This window comes from Scyliorhinus torazame, chromosome 18 (assembly GCF_047496885.1).
Source record: "Scyliorhinus torazame isolate Kashiwa2021f chromosome 18, sScyTor2.1, whole genome shotgun sequence".
Lineage (NCBI taxonomy): Eukaryota > Metazoa > Chordata > Chondrichthyes > Carcharhiniformes > Scyliorhinidae > Scyliorhinus > Scyliorhinus torazame.
In genome coordinates, this window is record NC_092724.1 from 155,672,482 (window position 1) to 155,687,177 (window position 14,696).

The 14,696-nt window shown below is 47.4% G+C and overlaps 1 protein-coding gene across 1 annotated transcript in view; it reads right to left on the bottom strand.

Annotated features, from left to right (window-relative positions):
• Nucleotides 1-14,492, bottom strand: part of arhgdia (Rho GDP dissociation inhibitor (GDI) alpha) — a 61,437-nt gene extending 46,945 nt beyond the window's left edge. Inside the window, exon 1 of the mRNA XM_072483678.1 lies at nucleotides 14,373-14,492. The gene's annotated coding sequence lies outside the window, so the exon portion shown is untranslated. The remainder of the gene's footprint in view (nucleotides 1-14,372) is intronic.
• Between the last annotated feature and the right edge of the window lie 204 nt (nucleotides 14,493-14,696).

Consider the following 14,696-nt stretch of genomic DNA (forward strand, 5'->3'; position numbering starts at 1 on the left):
ATATAGCTGTACACAATCCTATCCTCAGGCTGAGGGTGGAGGTGGTGACTCACACTAGAATGCCAAAATGAGCTTAGAAGAATTTGTATTCCCCAATAAGCAGCCACCCAAAAGTTGTATTTATAAATGAGGCACCATTGCTTGTATTCACAATTCAATCCATTTTCAAAGCAAATTCTCCCACACAAGTACAATACAGCACAAATGGAAACCATTCAGGCCATTCATCCTGTGCCAACTGTTTAGCAAGAAAATCACACCACTACATGCCGTTTAAATATAACAAAGGGGAAACAAATTTATTTAGGTGAAAACAAGTGGGCATCAATACACCCGGGGGTTCATAAATGCAGCAGTTATGTTGACACATTAGGTTATCACTTTGAATGTGGCATCTCCCCACCCATAATAATTCACTTGTGTGATTTCTTCATGATTTGATAATGGCTTATGTAAACATTCCGAGGGTAAGACATGAGTGAAATTAAAGCTGCATAACTTTTATTGGGAAAAAAAATCAATATTGACTTAGTTTAAGGTGACAAATGCATATCATAATCAAGGGCAGAGCTGGTGGACATGATGTAATTGACCCAGCTCCATCCTCAGCAGCAACCCAGGGTTCAACTGAGATGTCAAACAAACCTCAATCTAAAGGTGAATCCATACAATTCGTTATCAACTGCAATTATCATGAAAAAGTAGCCCAAAATGCCACCATCAATGTTTAGAAACAGGAATGGGATCAAGTAGAATTCATATTCAAAGATTGAAAAGTGAAGAAATAGCTATCCTTTGTTTTAAATAGAAAAGCAAACTTTTCTATTTAAATATGTTGATGCAGGTGGCCCTAAATAAGAGCAATTTTTGACCAAAGAAACAAAACTAATGTTCAATGAAAAAAAGCTCGACGAGGTGGTTATCCAAACTGAAAATCAGCACCAGACACCATGGTACAACTATTCTGTGACTCACAAATAGAAGTGACAGCCAGTGTTACAAAATGAACATCTCCAGAGCAGTCAATAACATAATAATTAAAATGTCATTTACAAATGTATCCAATAATCCCCACAGTGACAAGTGAATAAGGTCAGAAAGTGACCAGGCCACCCTGTTTGCATATTTCGCGATCAAGAGCTTGTAGACTTTCCAGGTATGCCCGATTACATCAACCAGTTGCCATGGCAGCATAAGTTAGTTGGGTAACTTTTGTTAGGAAGTAAATTAGGCAATAACATATCGGAATTGGTTGCGCTTTATTAATTATTGATTAAGAACACATTAAAAAATGTTACATTAAATTTAAACAATTACAGATCACTCCTGAATTTCTAAGATGCACTCACTCATTAGAGAGAATATCCTGCTTAAGCATACTTATCATATTAATAGAAGTAGCCAAAAGGGAACATGTCTGTCTTTAGCAGAAAGAATATGTTAACCTCAAAATATGTCTGCATAAGCAATTTGATACAAATTGAAGTAGAATGAAACTCTAAATCCAAGCACCAAATTTTATTTGAACCTCATTAGTTAACTTTAGTGTTCAGAAAACATTTTAAAATCATCTACTGGAGACAAAATATTGCTTACCCCGACATCAAAAGGTGACTAAACCAACTTAAAGTGATGCAATTGCCTCTGGTATAGTATACAACTCAAATAGTCGCTACAGAAATTTACTTTTGAAAAATGCCACTTTCTTCTCCTCCTCCGTGGGGCTCTTGACATCATAGCTCATTTCCCCACAAACCAGAGGCTTTTGCCAATTGTTGCCCCCATTGCTATAAATCTTTCCGCTAAAGACAGACATGTTGCCTTTTGACTACTTCTAATAATACAATAATTAATGAATGCCAAAGACAGTAGCTTGGCTACAGTCAGCGGGCTGGCATTACTTGGTTCCTGCAAATGGGAAAAGTCTGCCTCTGTATAATAATCATTTTTAATAATTTTTTTTATTGTCACAAGTAGGCTTAAATCAACACGGCAATGAAGTTACTGTGAAAATCCCCTAGTCGCCACAATCCGGCACCTGTTCGGGTACACTGAGGGAGAATTCAGAATATCCAATTCACCTAACAAGCACGTCTTTCGGGACGTGTGGAAGGAAACCGGAGGAATCCCACGCACACACAGGGAGAATGTGCAGACTCCACACAGTGTTACAAGCAGGGCATTGAACCTGAGACCCTGGCACTGTGAAGCAGCAGTGCTAACCACCATGCTATAGCGCTGCTCCTGGGTCGAGACTGAAAAATACATTATATTGACAGTCACCAACACTAAAAGATTATACAACACAAAACCAAAAACTGGCCACCCGAGAATAGCTGGCTGTCATGGAATCCACAATTACACACAAAAGTACCGATATCGTACTGAAAAGTTGTCATAACACTATCAGTATTACAAGAGTACAGCAATTAGCAAAAAAATAGATTAAAAGAACCCGACAATAGTTCTAACACTTCACAGAAAGTACCATGGAATCAGACCTGCAAAATCATGCCCGCTTATCTTTTAACAACTGCAAAAATCACGAGACAAAATCTAAAACTTCCTGAATCAGATTTCAAAAGGTGACGGACAATTCCTATTTAGCAGGAAAATAGTTACAACTACCTAATCTCAACTAGGAGACAAGAGCTTCAAAAGGCTTTTGTCTGGGAGAGGCTGTCAGCTGAAGAGATGAGAAGAGAAAATGAATGAGTGAACTGTCGTCTCTAAAATCCCAACGTTCCTGCTGGTTGGCAAAGAAAAAGCAGTCAACAGAATATAAAAAAACATTGCAGAATTCCATTAATTATAGATTCTCTCAACTAAGTGTACATCATTTATTTTTTTAAATATAAATTTAGAGTACCCAATTCATTTTTTTCCAATTAAGGGGCAATTTAGCGTGGCCAATCCACCTAGCCTGCACATCTTTGGGTTTATGGGGACAAAACCCACGCTAACACGGGGAGAATGTGCAAACTCCACACGGACAGTGACAGAGCCGGGATCGAACTTGGGACCTCGGTGCCGTGAGGCAGCAATGCTAACCACAGTGCCACCTGAGTGTACGTCATTTAATACAAGGTTTGCCGATAAAGCCACCATGCTGTACTGTATAATATTTCTATAGAGCTCCCAAGCATTTGCTGAAAAGCTATAAAACACTGGTGATGTGCATGCAAAACCAAAGCAATGTCATGCAAATCCCTCGTGGTCCAACTTTGTAACCCTGCCAGGTTCAAGCTGTTTCTCCACCTCTCTTCCATCAATGCCCATAAATTGCTTTCATTTCTCCATACTAGACAGAGATGTTGGAGAGTCAGTCCCAAATTCTGTAAATTCCTGTCACCCGATTTGTACCCTGAACTCAGTTTCCCTACAGGTTTTCAACGCTTCAACCCGCACTTGCTCCCGTTGGTTCAAGAACCATAAAATAAAAGAGGCTGGTCGGGGGAGGGGAACAAAAATTTGCATAAAAAATACAACAGTTCATATGAAATGAAAGAAAGCGGTAAAGACTGACAAGAAAAAAACCTCTCAAGAATAAAAATAAAGAGCGCGTAACTGATTAAATGGATTTAAAAGGAAGTTAAAACTGAAAAAGTACAGTTGCGATTCTGACGTGACACTGTAGGCTCTTGTTCAAAGAATTCCAACTGGAGCATGTGAACATTGCTCCTGTTCACTACTAGGTGTTTGAATTATTACAATTACGGCAAGAATTTCCAATATAAGCCTGATCTCCCTTGCAAAGTCACAAAATTAAACCGTGCTGGCTTTGGCATAGATGAGCAACAAGATGTTTCCGTACCCAACTCATTCATTACCTTGTGACCAGATACTGGACAACACTGAAGTACTGTTTACGTAAACAAATTCTAGTTTCTAACATTTAATCCAACAAATATCAGAGAAAAGAACTAAATGTAAATGGGTTCAGTTTTTTTTAAGATCAACGATTGGGCACTGTGCTCGGATTATTCACTGCCATTCGTACATTTTTGTTCTTGTACTTGCATTGAGAAATGACAAAGTATTCAGAACTGGCATAAAACTTATTCTCAGACTCAAAGCCTCATTTACAGTTTTGTGCCTCAGGAACACTTTGGGTCATTTATATGGTTACAAATATTGTCCTTTGGCAATATTTCCATTTAAGACAACAGGGCCCTGCCCCCCCCCCCCCACCCCACACACAAACTGCCAATGTGAAAATTAAGATGAATGGTGAGATTATCACATTAGAGAATGCAACACTGTCAACAGCAGAGTTTTTAAAAGCTGACGCAAGTGTAATGTGACAGATGAATGCAAGCAAACAAACTAGGGGAAACTTCTTATCCAGCATATAATTAACATGCTATCAAAATAGTTTATGAAGTGCATGCGAGATGCTTCCTCTATAATCAAAACTAGGGCAATTAGCCAGCTTGCCCATCAGACCAAACACTATCACAATATTAACTTAAAGACATTAAGGGCATATATCTGTCATTATCGTCAAAACACCACAACTTTGCGAGCTTTAATCGGGCCAAGGCGGTGCTTCATAAAAAGATGATAAAATTTGGAATGCTGCAACCGGCAAGACTGTGGGTCACATATCGAGGGAGGCACCACTACTTTGAGACGGCGGATGAAGCGTGGACTTTTATTGTGGAAGAAAAACTGGAATGAGCGGGTTATTAAAAAGAACGTTTGAACAAAGTGGTGGGGCGAATGTGGGGGGCAAAGAGGGGGGTTAAAAAGGGGGGAAAGAGGAGTTTTATGTACTAATCCTGCGATGTGGTAACTTTTCTCTCCCCCACAGGTGGTGATGGGGGGAGGAGGGGAGGTGGAGGAGATGGGGCGTTGGCCATTGGGGGCGGGGCCAAGGGAGAAGCGCGGGCTTGGTTCCCGCGCTATGATAATCATGGCGGGAATAGAGAAGCAGGAAGGAGGGGGCGTCGCACGGTGTGAGCCGAGGTCACGGGGGGAAGCCGAGGTCGGCCAGAGTTTGCTGACTTCTGGGAGCAACATGGGGGGAGTAATTACGCTAGCGGGGGATCTAGCAGGGGGGGGGGGGTGGGAGGGGGGAATTACTGGGTTGCTGCTGCTGGGGAGAGGGGGGAGCTGGTATGGGAGAGGATGGGCGGGGGGGCACCGCCTGGGGGAGATACAGCTGCGTGGGAACCGGGTGAGGAGCTGGAAAAAGGTGATGGCTAATCGATAAGGGGGGGGGTAGGAAGCCCCCCAACTCGGCTGATCACGTGGAACGTGAGAGGGCTGAACGGGCCGATAAAGAGGGCACGGGTACTCGCACACCTTAAGAAACTTAAAGCAGATGTGGTTATGTTACAGGAAACGCACCTGAAACTGATAGACCAGGTTAGGCTACGCAAAGGATGGGTGGGGCAGGTGTTCCATTCGGGGCTAGATGCGAAAAACAGGGGGGTGGCTATATTAGTGGGGAAGCGGGTAATGTTCGAGGCAAAGACTATAGTGGCGGATAACGGGGGCAGATACGTGATGGTGAGTGGCAAACTACAGGGGGAGATGGTGGTTTTGGTAAACGTATATGCCCCGAACTGGGATGATGCAAATTTTATGAGGCGGATGCTAGGACGCATTCCGGACCTAGAAATGGGAAAGCTGATAATGGGGGGAGATTTTAATACGGTGTTGGAACCAGGGCTGGATAGGTCGAAGTCCAGGACTGGAAGGAGGCCGGCAGCAGCCAAGGTACTTAAAGATTTTATGGAGCAGATGGGAGGTGTAGACCCGTGGAGATTTAGCAGACCTAGGAGTAAGGAGTTCTCGTTTTTCTCCTATGTCCATAAAGTCTACTCGCGAATAGACTTTTTTGTGCTGGGAAGGGCGTTGATCCCGAAGGGGAGGGGAACGGAGTATACGGCTATAGCCATTTCGGATCACGCTCCACACTGGGTGGACTTGGAGATAGGGGAGGAAACAGGAGGGCGCCCACCCTGGAGAATGGACATGGGACTAATGGCAGATGACGGGGTGTGTCTAAGGGTGAGGGGGTGCATTGACAAGTACTTGGAACTCAATGATAATGGGGAGGTCCAGGTGGGAGTGGTCTGGGAGGCGTTGAAGGCGGTGGTTAGAGGGGAGCTGATATCAATAAGGGCACATAAAGGGAAGCAGGAGAGTAAGGAACGGGAGCGATTGCTGCAAGAACTTTTGAGGGTGGACAGACAATATGCGGAAGCACCGGAGGAGGGACTGTACAGGGAAAGGCAAAGGCTACATGTAGAATTTGACTTGCTGACTACGGGCACTGCAGAGGCACAATGGAGGAAGGCACAGGGTGTACAGTACGAATATGGGGAGAAGGCAAGCAGGTTGCTGGCACACCAATTGAGGAAAAGGGGAGCAGCGAGGGAAATAGGGGGAGTGAGGGATGAGGAAGGAGAGATGGAGCGGGGAGTGGAGAGAGTGAATGGAGTGTTCAAGACATTTTATAAAAAATTATATGAAGCTCAACCCCCGGATGGGAGGGAGAGAATGATGGGCTTCTTGGATCGGCTGGAATTTCCCAAGGTGGAAGAGCAGGAAAGGGTGGGACTGGGAGCACAGATCGAGGTAGAAGAAGTGGTGAAAGGAATTAGGAGCATGCAGGCGGGAAAGGCCCCGGGACCGGATGGATTCCCAGTCGAATTCTATAGAAAATATGTGGACTTGCTCGCCCCGGTACTGACGAGGACCTTTAATGAGGCAAAGGAAAGGGGACAACTGCCCCCGACTATGTCTGAAGCAACGATATCGCTTCTCTTAAAGAAGGAAAAGGACCCGCTACAATGCGGGTCCTATAGACCTATTTCCCTCCTAAATGTAGATGCCAAGATCCTGGCCAAGGTAATGGCAATGAGAATAGAGGAATGTGCCCTGGGGGTGGTCCACGAGGACCAAACTGGGTTTGTGAAGGGGAGACAGCTGAACACGAATATACGGAGGTTGTTAGGGGTAATGATGATGGCCCCACCAGAGGGAGAAACGGAGATAGTAGTGGCAATGGATGCCGAGAAAGCATTTGATAGAGTGGAGTGGGATTATTTGTGGGAGGTGTTGAGGAGATTTGGTTTTGGAGAGGGGTATGTTAGAAGGGTGCAGCTGTTGTATAGGGCCCCAGTGGCGAGCGTGGTCACGAATGGACGGGGATCTGCATATTTTCGGCTCCATAGAGGGACAAGGCAGGGATGCCCTCTGTCCCCATTATTATTTGCACTGGCGATTGAGCCCCTGGCGATAGCGTTGAGGGGTTCCAAGAAGTGGAGGGGAGTACTTAGGGGAGGAGAAGAACACCGGGTATCTTTGTATGCGGACGATTTGCTACTATACGTGGCAGACCCGGCGGAGGGGATGCCAGAAATAATGCGGATACTTGGGGAGTTTGGGGATTTTTCAGGGTATAAATTGAACATGGGGAAAAGTGAGTTGTTTGTGGTGCATCCATGGGAGCAGAGTAGAGAAATAGAGGACCTACCGTTGAGGAAGGTAACAAGGGACTTTCGTTACCTGGGGATCCAGATAGCTAAGAATTGGGGCACATTGCATAGGTTAAATTTAACGCGGTTGGTGGAACAGATGGAGGAGGATTTCAAGAGATGGGATATTGTATCCCTGTCACTGGCAGGGAGGGTGCAGGCGGTTAAGATGGTGGTCCTCCCGAGATTCCTCTTTGTGTTTCAGTGCCTCCCGGTGGTGATCACGAAGGCTTTTTTAAAAGGATTGAAAAGAGCATCATGGGTTTTGTGTGGGCCGGGAAGACCCCGAGAGTGAGGAAGGGATTCTTACAGCGTAGCAGGGATAGGGGGGGGCTGGCACTACCGAGCCTAAGTGAGTATTATTGGCCGCTAATATTTCAATGGTGAGTAAGTGGATGGGAGAGGAGGAGGGAGCGGCGTGGAAGAGATTAGAGAGGGCGTCCTGTAGGGGGACTAGCCTACAGGCTATGGTGACAGCCCCATTGCCGTTCTCACCGAGGAACTACACCACAAGCCCGGTGGTGGTGGCTACACTGAAGATTTGGGGACAGTGGAGATGGCATAGGGGAAAGACTGGAGCCTTGGGGGGGTCCCCGATAAGAAACAATCATAGGTTTGCCCCGGGGGGAATGGATGGGGGATATGGAATGTGGCAATGAGCAGGAATAACGCAACTGAAAGATCTGTTTGTGGGTGGGAAGTTCGCGAGTCTGGGAGCGCTGACCGAGAAATATGGGTTGCCCCAAGGGAATGCATTCAGGTATATGCAACTGAGGGCTTTTGCGAGGCAACAGGTGAGGGAATTCCCGCAGCTCCCGACACAAGAGGTGCAGGACAGAGTGATCTCAAAGACATGGGTGGGGGATGGCAAGGTGTCAGATATATATAGGGAAATGAGGGACGAAGGGGAGACTATGGTAGATGAACTAAAAGGGAAATGGGAAGAAGAGCTGGGGGAGGAGATCGAGGAGGGGCTGTGGGCAGATGCCCTAAGCAGGGTAAACCCGTCGTCCTCGTGTGCCAGGCTAAGCCTGATTCAGTTTAAGGTATTACACAGGGCGCATATGACTGGAGCACGGCTCAGTAAATTTTTTGGGGTGGAGGATAGGTGTGCGAGGTGCTCGAGAAGCCCAGCGAATCATACCCATATGTTTTGGTCATGCCCGGCACTACAGGGGTTTTGGATGGGGGTGACAAAGGTGCTTTCAAAAGTAGTAAGTTCGTCCTAAGGGGGTCGGCTCAAGGGTTCACCAGGCGGTGGCAACCGTTCGTCGAATACCTCGCAGAAAGATAGACGGAATGGAAAAAAGAAGGCAGCAGCAGCAGCCCAGGATCGGGTGGGGGGGGGGGGGGGGGGGGGGCAGAAGGACTCTCAGGGTTGTTAATATATACTGTATAATATGTATAGGTCGTTGCTACAGATAATTATATATTGGACTGTTAAATTATATTTTTGGAGAGTGTTACTTGTGACAAGGCAGTTGCCAATTAGGGCTAGTTTTCATTTTTGTTATTTATTATTTATTCATTTTTTGTTTATAAAATAGGTCATTGTTATTTGTGTTGTTATAATATTGTGTAAAGGATGCACAATGTACTGTGTTGGTTGACCAAAAATTTTCAATAAAATATTTATTTAAAAAAAAACACCACAACTTTAGTATCCCACAGTAATTGTCTCAAGTTGGTACTGCTACAATAAACATTTTTCTGACTTTGATGTTGACTGTGTACCCAACTAAAATGCTGTACACAATTTAAACATTGATTTTATTGCCTCAGCCTTCCAGTTCACCTGGCTCCTGCTCAAATAGGACCTTGGTATATGTATGCACATTGCTGTGTTCTGTCGGTGCATCGTAAAATACTAACAAAGACAGCAGCTGAAATGTTAACATGAAAGTTTCTACGTGATACAGTCAGAACACTTGGTTTCTGAAGCATGTCTGCTAAAACGTCACTGCCCCATAGTAACATATTGTAACATAGTATTGCGAACCAAAATTACAGATCTGTGCAACGGTTAGCAATCAATGAATGTTACAGTGGCAATTTTAGTCGTGTAAGTATACTATACAGGACATTCAGATCACTTTATTTTCTCAGGAATTAATTGGATGCAAGTGATACCAGAAAATGTTGAAACCCATATCTCGGGACTTTTACAACATCCTGGAACGGATTTTTGAGAAATACACATTATGTATACTGCTTTATATGAAATGTTTACTGCATCATACGAGAACTAAACAGTAAACCTCAATGACTATTGGAAATTAACAATTAACATCTGTTTCAATTGTTCTTCATTATTTTGTTTCAAACCCAGAAATTGCTAGTGACAGCAACAAATCATTACATTCAAACAATATTCCTTTGTGTGCTATTTTAGCAAGTGTTCATCCACTAGTTTTAACAGAGTTGCTGGCTAATGAATCAATAATAGAATGTAAATTAACTGCCTTGGAACCATTGTAACAGAATATAGTCACCTGTATCATCCTGAAATTGTCTCATTTGCTGCAATGTGCTTTTGAAGCCTATACAAGCCCAATTCGGTTCACAACTTGTCACTCTCGAGACACAGATTACAACTCAAGTGTAATCTGTGCACCATTACATTTTTAAAAAAATTTAGAATACCCATTTCTTTTTTTTCTACTTCAGGGGCAATTTAGCGTGGCCAATCCACCTACCCTGCACATCTTTTGTGTTGTGGGGGCGAAACACACGCAAACAGAGGGAACTGTGTAAACTCCACATAGACAGTGACCCAGAGCCGGGATCAAACCTGGGACCTCGGCGCTGTGAGGCTGCAGTGCTAACCACTATGCTACCGTGCTGCCCGGTGTGCTCCATTACATAACAATTATTCCGCAATTCATTATTATACAATGCTTCAAAATTTTGGTCAAATGAACGATTATATAGCTTCACCTGCAAAACAATCTTAAATTAGAGCCTTGCCTTCTATAGTGGTCAAAAGAGGCAGAGATTATTTGGGAGGTACCATAGATCTATCAAGGACCATTTGTAATCATAGAATTTACAGTGCAGAAGAGGCCATTCAACCCATCGAGTCTGCACCGGCCCTTGGAAAGAGCACCCTACACCGTAACCTCACCTAACCTTTTGGACAGTAAGGGGCAATTTATCATGGCCAATCCACCTAACCTGTACATCTTTGGACTGTGGAAGGAAACCGGAGCACCCGGAGGAAACCCACGCAGACATGGGGAAAAAGTGCAGACTCCGCAGTCACCCGAGGCCGGAATTGAACCCGGGACCCGGGAGCTGTGAGGCAGCAGTGCTAACCACTGTGTCAATTGTCTGCATCTATCTGCATTGGATACTGATATATTTATAAAAATCATGAAAATATGGATTATATACAACAAAGATTAAGTCAAGTATATGATCGGGGTTTGGTATACGGTAAATGTGGCATGTATGATTTCATGGAAAATACATTAATGAGGGATAAACATTAGCCCTTATAGTTAGTCCGCATTTTTAGCTTGGTTTCCAAAAATATAGCTCTGATGGTAATTATGATTAAAATATATTTCCAATCTCAACAATGCAAATTTGTGAGAGGAGGAAATAGTGCAGATTCTGGGCATATCCCTACTGGGAGCAAAAGAGTCTACAAAGTTCTCAACAGCCAGTTCAAGAAGTGTCATCTATCTGCCTGTCCAGTTAGAAAAACGGAAACCGTCAGGGACATTGTACAACAGAAATAAATTGGATCAGAACTTCAAACAACTGAAGATCCTACTTCCACTTTGTTTTCAAAAGAGTAGACTGCTATGACAGATCATTCCTGCCAACACTTCAACAAGGTGGATGACTGTTTAAAGGACAGATTAGGGGCCATTTCTTCTAGGTTAAAGCCCTAAGATTGTTTTGATTAAAGTGTAAAGTTATGCATTTCCATACAGCAAGCGAAAGACAAATTTAAAGAATATTAAGGTTTTATACGTGTGCTCTTCACAAAGCTGTTAATTTAGCAGTCATTTAGAGCTGGTTCATTAGATTTGTTTGAAACTATTCATCGCAACACAGCTTGGACTCCTCAAACAATAAGGTGAACACACCAAATGTTTTTGTGGCCCAAATATTTCTAATATCACCAAGTTACATTATTGCCCCCATTTCCTGGTTACATCCATCCAATTTACAATCAGTGGTATAAGGTAAATTGTTCACATTTTGTCATTTAAATTTGTTAAAATATACACAATATTCAGAGCTAATAAAACATTATCCCCAAGTGTACCAATAATTGTGTGCCACTGCTTCCCAAGACTGAAATTGCATAAATATGCCATGAGCTTGCAACTTATATGTATTAAAAGCATGCCACATCGTACAATACTTCCTGTCAGTTGCTCACTTCCCCCACACCACTACCACTGCAAGGTTGCACTGAACTCAAGATCTGACAACATGTTTCCTCTGGCCAGGGAATCATCGGCAAGGGAACAATAAGAGTGTTCTCGAAATGAGGGGAGGCATATTAAGGCAAATTTTAGAATTGGCAGAGTCTGGCTTGCTTTTCCAGAAGAAAAGCAGCATCTTTGAAGGCAAAGATTGGTAAAGTTATGCAGGGCCATTGGAGAAAATATAAATTGGCAGGAATTAATTTGATACAGCTTTTGACAAAGTCAGCCCAAGCACAGGGTGTCCTCTTTCTGCATCCCATAAACTTATTCGGTCAGCTTGGAGCCTCCTCGATAACCACCAGAAACAGGACAGAGAGGACAAATGGAATTAAGATCTAAAATATGGGAATCACTACATTGTAATAGGGGTACCTAGCTGGCAAAGCTTTGTGCGGGTTATCTAGAGGAAAAACAAAAAAATGTACATTATCTAAAAGGGAAAAATAATTTGCATAACCGCAGGAAAAGGCAGGGAAGTGGGGCCTAGAAACAATGGCTGTGCTGTAACCAATGATTCTCAGGTATCAGATTGCAGATCGTGCTGCTTGCTTTGATCCCAGGATCCATCATGCCTGCCAGGACATTATAACTAAACCTTATTTGCAAATGCTTACAGCAGAGAAGCTTCATGAACAATATGGCCGACTGCCCGAGGCGGCGGCTGCAGCCTGCTTCCCCCAGCCAGTAACACACGAGCTCGATTGCCAACATACTACCCCATACAGAGGGGGTTGTGCAACAGTGAGAGACTCTTGTGTTGACTGAGCCGATGAGAGCTCCGGCAATGGTAACTCCCCAGCTCCCGTTCACAAACACGGAAAGAAAATTAATTTGAAAGGGGCAGCCGATCGCCGGTATTCACAGTGAACATTTCCGGGCGCCAAGACACCGCCTTCACCGTAAGAAAGGCTGAGAGAAGGGGGAGGAAATGTGGCCGATGAGAAATACACAAGGAGCTTTCCCTTACTCACACTGACTGAGAGCCCGGGCATTATTTTTATCAATTAATTTGAAGTCTGGTGTTTAATCCAACAGCAGCTCCCCGGCGGGTTGGTGCAGATTCCGGTTATTTACCGATCAGCAATCATCACATTGAATTCAAAAACTGCAAACCAGGAAGTGACCTCGCCATGTTCCTGCTTGGGCCAACAATCACCAGCAACCCCCCTCCCACCAACAACACCCCCCCCCCCCCCACACACACACACAGAAACAAACCCCCCCCCCACACCAACAACCCCCCCACACACACAACACCACCCCCCCACACACACCAACGACCCCCCCCCTCACACGCCAACGACCCCCCAACACACCAACGACCCCCCCCCCACCCACCAACGACCCCCCCCACCACCAACGACCCCCCTCACCACCAACGACCCCTCACCCCACCAACGACCCCCCCCTCACCCCACCAACGACCCCCCCCTCACCCCACCAACGACCCCCCCTCACCCCACCAACGACCCCCCCCTCACCCCACCAACGACCCCCCCCCTCACCCCACCAACGACCCCCCCCCTCACCCCACCAACGACCCCCCCCCTCACCCCACCAACGACCCCCCCCCTCACCCCACCAACGACCCCCTCACCCCACCAACAGCCCCCCCACACAGACCCTCCCCAACGCAGCGACTCCCTCAGCACCGCCCCCCGCCCATATCCAGTTCAGCTCCAAGGGGATAATTCCTCTCCCTCCCCACAGTCCCCGTTTTAATTCAGCCGCAGCTCAGACTGAGGGAGCTCGACCGTCGCGCGCTCCCGGGGGGGGGGGGGGCACGACCCCCGCGCGCTCCCGGGTGGGGGGGGCACGACCCCCGCGCGCTCCCGGGGGGGCACGACCCCCCGCGCGCTCCCGGGGGGCACGACCCCCGCGCGCTCCGGGGGGGCACGACCCCGCGCGCTCCCGGGGGACGACGACCCCCGCGCGCTCCCGGTGGGGGGGGGCACGACCCCCGCGCCGCTCCCGGGGGGGGCACGACCCCCGCGCGCTCCCCGGGGGGGGGGCACGACCCCCGCGCGCTCCCCGGGGGGGATGCACGACCCCCGCGCGCTCCCGGGGGGTGCACTACCCCCGCGCGCTCCCGGGGGGGGTGCACGACCCCCGCGCGCTCCCGGGGGGGTGCACGGCCCCCGCGCGCTCCCGGGGGGGTGCACAGACCCCCGCGCGCTCCCGGGGTGGGGGCACGACCCCAGCGCGCTCCCGGGGTGGGGGCACGACCCCAGCGCGCTCCCGGGGTGGGGGCACGGCCCCAGCGCGCTCCCGGGGTGGGGGCACGCCCCAGCGCGCTCCCGGGGTGGGGGCACGGCCCCAGCGCGCTCCCGGGGTGGGGGCACGGCCCCAGCGCGCTCCCGGGGTGGGGGCACGGCCCCCGCGCGCTCCCCGGGCATTGGAGGGGCTGAGGGAAGGCCCCAATCCCCCGCCCCCTTACCGGGTTGACGGCTGCCTCTCTGCTCTCTCCGCTGCTCTCCGTCTCCGCCGAGCCTCAGAATGAGCGGCTCCGCCCGACTCTCTGGCAGGGCTGGGCCCGTCAGCGCGTCACTTCCGGGACGGCCCGCACGCCCCCAGCGGCCACCCGCCCGCACTGCAGGCCGCTTGGGGGCAAGGACACCAGACACCTTGGAGGCCACTGCAGTGCAGTGCCAATGTGGGGGTGTGCAGGCAGTGCCAATGTGGGGGTGTGCAGGGCAGTGCCAATGTGGGGGTGTGCAGTGCAGTGCCAATGTGGGGCTGGCTCACCAAAATAACAGCAAAA